At 35.6% G+C, this 5,000-nt stretch overlaps 1 protein-coding gene across 1 annotated transcript in view; it reads right to left on the reverse strand.

Annotated features, from left to right (window-relative positions):
• The window catches only part of LOC113829442 (peroxidase), a 119,246-nt gene that overhangs the window by 32,792 nt on the left and 81,454 nt on the right, over window positions 1–5,000 (reverse strand). The gene's annotated exons all lie outside the window — the stretch shown is intronic.

Raw genomic sequence — 5,000 nt, forward strand, 5'->3', positions numbered from 1 at the left:
CCTTCACTTTTTTTCAACTTAGTCGATTGTCTGGTGGTGTTAACGAAATGTTTTGTTCTTTTTTTTTATCCATTCCTTTTATCTGCCCTTCCCTTCTCTTCCAATGTATTTGCACATTTATGCAAATTGCCCATCTGTTGAGTCGTACGATAGACCGTTAACTATCAAGCAAGTCCTACACGCTGTCGTGGCTGAGTCTCGCGATAGGCAAATGGTACCACGAGCCACCTGGCGTTGCTTATTTTTGTGAATTAATTTTCCTCCAGGTTGCCAGCCGTAGGATCCCATTTTCTATTGTCACGTGTTTTTTCTTTCATTTTTTTTTAATCCACCGGTTCTTTCTCTCATGGAATTTATGCCTTCCATTGTCTTCCTCACTTTTTTCCCTTTCAATCAGACTGAAAGTGAAGTGAAGGAACGTCCTTGCAGCAAACTTGTTGTGTCTGGGCCGATGCCGTAACGACTTTAGCGTAAGACTGGTTACATCACCAGGCGTCTGCGAGACACGTAATGGGCCCTGGCGGTTAAAAGACATGTGTTTGGGGTAGGCCGCTAATTATCGTTGCTTTGCCATCTCTTCCCTTTTTAGCTAGCCTCCCTTTTCGATTAATCTATTTTTATCATAATCATTTATATTATTACTGTTTTCATCATTACTATTACCAGTATCATTATTATTATTATTACTATTATCGCCATCACTATCATCATCATCATTACCATCATCATCATTATCATTACCATCATCATCATCATCATTACCATCATCATCGCCACCACCATCACCACCACCATCACCATCATCATTACCACTATCATCATTACTATTCGATATTATTACTATTATCGCCTGAACCGGTGCCGGAACTTTCAGGCGAACAGACGAAGAGGGTAGGGGCTAGGGAGGGAGGGAGGGAGGGGGGGCGTAGGAGGAGGGGGGGGCGAGGACGTGAGGATAGCCCAGACGGGGAAGGGGCTGGTTTCACTTTTACTTGCTTGGAAGCGAATCCCGGAAACGCACCGACTGGTTTGAGCGAATCCCGGAAATTTAGTTACTGGTTTTAGGGGTGTATTTTATTCGTTATTCGTATTTTTTATTTTTCATTTTTTATTTTCTTTTTCTTTTTCTTTTCTTTTCTTTTCTTTTCTTTTCTTTTCTTTTCTTTTCTTTTCTTTTCTTTTCTTTTCTTTTCTTTTCTTTTTCTTTTCTTTTCTTTTTTGTTTATTTATCTATTTATCTATTCATTAATTTTGTTTATTTATACATTTATTCTTTAAAAAATGCGTTTTGTCGCGGACGAATGGGATTGAAAGTACAATTTCCGCAGAGTGAATGGCAGCAGCTGATATAACAGATGCTGTCGACCTCAGTGAGTGTCATTATTGTTGCTAATCGGCTGTTAGTCATTAGTGTATTTTTTTTTGCCATATGACTAACTCTATTTTCATCCTCTTCATTTTTTTTTCCGTTATTCTGATTTTTATTACTCATCGTTCTCCTTCGCCTTACTAGCAGACAAAGTATTATTGATGCAAAAAATGATAATGGTAGTAATAATAATGATAATGATAATAATAATAATAATAGTAATGATAATAATGATGATAATAATCTTAATAATGAGAATAATATAAGTAGTAGTAGTAGTAGTAGTAGTAGTAGTAGTAGTAGTAGTAGTAGTAGTAGTAGTAGTAGTAGTAGTAATAATAATAATGATAATGATAATGAAAATGGCGATAATAGTTATAAAGACGATTATTTCATTGATTATTCTTACTATTATTGTTAGCATTTTATTACTTATTGTTAATATGATCGTACAGTTATTATCGTTATAATTATTTTTGTCGTTTGTGGTGGTGGTAGTATTATTATCATAATTATCATCATCATCATCATCATCTTCATCATCATCATCACCATATTATTATTATCATCATTAATATCAATATCAGCTTGATATTACTATCATCGTCATTATCGTCAATCATATTACTGTTAACATAGTATCATTGTCATTATCATCATTACTATCACTGTTAACATAATATCATTATCAATATCATTATCATTCTGATTACTGTCATTCTTGAGAGTGATGCTTGCATACAAGTGATATTGATTATTATTATTATTATTATTATTATTATTATTATTATTATTATCAATATTCCTGTTATGATAATTAGTATTATTCCTATTATTATCATTATTTTTATTATCATTTTGTATTATTATTGTTATTATTATTATTATTATTATTATTGTTATTATTATTATTATTGTTGTTATTATTATTGTTGTTATTATTATTATTATTATTATTATTATTATTATTATTATTATTATTATTGTTGTTGTTATAATAATAATTATTATTATTGTTATTATCATCATCATCATCATCATCATCATCATCATTACTATCATTATTATTTTTACCGTTGTTACTTTGAATAGCTAAATTACTAAAGTAGTACTAGTGTTACTTATAGCTGTAATGGTAGCATTAGTTTGAGCTTATTGATCAGCATAATTATTACTATTATTCCAATAGTTGAATAGTGATTTGATGTTACAGTTGCCATCATCATTCTGGGTATTGTTATTAGTAGTAGTATTAGCGTTATTGTATACTGACATTATAATTATTTATGCTATATTGTAATACTGATATTGTTTCATCATCATCGAGATATTTATCATCGTTATTATTATTATTATTATTATTATTATTATTATTATCATTATTATAAATCGCATGATTCTTACTATTGTGTACTAATATTATTATCATTACGATCATGATGATGATTGTTGTTATCAAAGGCTGATATACTATTCTCATCTTTACCTTTGACTTACTCCTTAATTTCTTACCAAAAGGTTAGAAAACTGAGGAGAAAAAAACAATAACTACCATCGTTGGCAAAGATAGTAAAACGAGGGAAGAAGGACAGAAAATGACGCTAAAAAGTAAAACTAGCCTAACAAAGGAGATAGCAACGGCACGAGAGCAGTAAAAAATAGCAGATGATTGTGGATTGCATTAATAGCAGAGGCCTAATCAGTGAAAATATGGAAGTGGTAAAATAACGGTGGCAAAAGGAGATCATTGCAAACAATAACAAGAATGAAAGATAATAAAGAAAACAGCAAGAGGAAGTGAATATCAATAATAGCCGGTCCAGTGATAATAGCTTTAAATGGTTAAGAAACAAAGCAGAAACAACAAAAACTGAATACAACCTTAACCCCAAATCCTAATGACAAGAATATGATAAAAGCGCTCTTGTTGCACTGGGAGCTGTTCCGAGTTGACATCGTTATGCTGAGCAACATAAACGATGTGTGTAGAGATACGGCTAATAAATGAAACAGAAAGGCAACGAGAGAAAATCCTTCAGGAAGAGCATGCAACGAGTTACTTTGTTTGAACGAGAGAAAACCTGACCGACTGGTTTGTTCGTCGCCATAACAGCTTTCTCGACGTGCAGTTTGTTGCTTTTTACAATTCAATAGAAAGAGAAAAATAGTTTTTTCTTATTATTTTCTTCATTTTTAACAGTGATGGAATTTTTGTATTATCGATACGAGACTTGATTTTTCTTCTCCTTTTCTCTAATGAACAAAGGTCTTAAGATGTCCAGAATTCAGATAAAAATGAATAAAGTGTGCCCTTTCCCTCACGCGATCGAATAACGGACACAGGTGGGAGGGAGAAGAGAGAGGTCAGAGTGACTCAGGATAAAGTGTGCATGATTTTGCGTACGTCATGAGGGAGATAAAGTGATACCATGGTGCGGGAGGATTTTACTATTGGCATGGTTCTTATCAGGTGATCATTTAATTGAGATTACAAATGATTGGGATGCGAAGTGTGAGATTGTTTGGTATCAAATAACTATGTAAGATTAATACCCCCTCTTTTAGATCCATGTAATAACCTGGCATAGAAGATAACATTTAGAAACCCCAAAGCCGTCAAAGAAAACGTTGCTCTTATCACCACGGTCTTATCTAACATCATCTACCACAGACAACCCAAAAGCAAGAAGTCATCCAACGGAAAGATCTGGCTTTCATGCCCGTTTTCTCTCATGAAGGAATGCCATGAGAGTAACCGGTAGCGGCGGGAACGAGATATCAGGTCTTGTTTACACGGGAGAAATTACCGTGGGGGCAAACTGGGCTGAGACTGATCCGCGTGGAAACGTTAGACGAGAGAGAAAGGGGGCTGCAAGACGACGGGTGTGTGTGTGGAGGGGGTGGAGGTGGGGAATGGGAAGGGGTGGAGGTGGAGTGAGGGGGGGAGGGGTTGAGGCGGAGAGAGAGGGGAGGGGTGGAGGTGGAGAGAGAGGGGAGGGGTGGTGGTGGAGAGAGAGGGGAGGGGTGGAGGTGGAGAGGGGTGGAAGGGGTGGAGGTGAAAAGGGGGGAAGGGTAGGATTGGATAGGTATATGGAGAAGGCCATTGGAGGAAAGGGAGGAGGATGGAGAGGGAGGTAGGAAGGGATGAGGAGGGAAGAGAGGAAAGGGAGAAAGAGAAAAGGTAATCGGGAGGTCAAAAGAAAGATGAAAGGGAAAAAGAAAGAAGTATACGTGTGTGTGTATGCATAATAGTTTGTTGTGTAAGTGTGTGTGTGTGTGTGTGTGTGTGTGTGTGTGTGTGTGTGTGTGTGTGTGTGATACTGAGAGAAGAGGAAGGGAAAAAATCATATAAATAATGCCGACAGTTCTTACATATAAGAACCATGGTCAAGTGTATTTCACCTTGGAAATATGAAAAGACATCGTGCTTTCATATTAGATATAAACTTATATACAAAATCACGAGAATACGATAAAGTTGCTCCTATTATATACTTACACAACCTCCGCCTAACTGTTAGAGTTTTGTATTAAGGGCTGAGGGTCAAGGTTGAAATGTCGTGAATTGTTGCCTCTAAGTGACTCTGCTTTTGTATGTCAAGTCGGTGCTTGCATTTCTCGGATTGTCAGC

Source organism: Penaeus vannamei, chromosome 9 (genome assembly GCF_042767895.1).
Source record: "Penaeus vannamei isolate JL-2024 chromosome 9, ASM4276789v1, whole genome shotgun sequence".
Taxonomy (NCBI): Eukaryota; Metazoa; Arthropoda; class Malacostraca; order Decapoda; family Penaeidae; genus Penaeus; species Penaeus vannamei.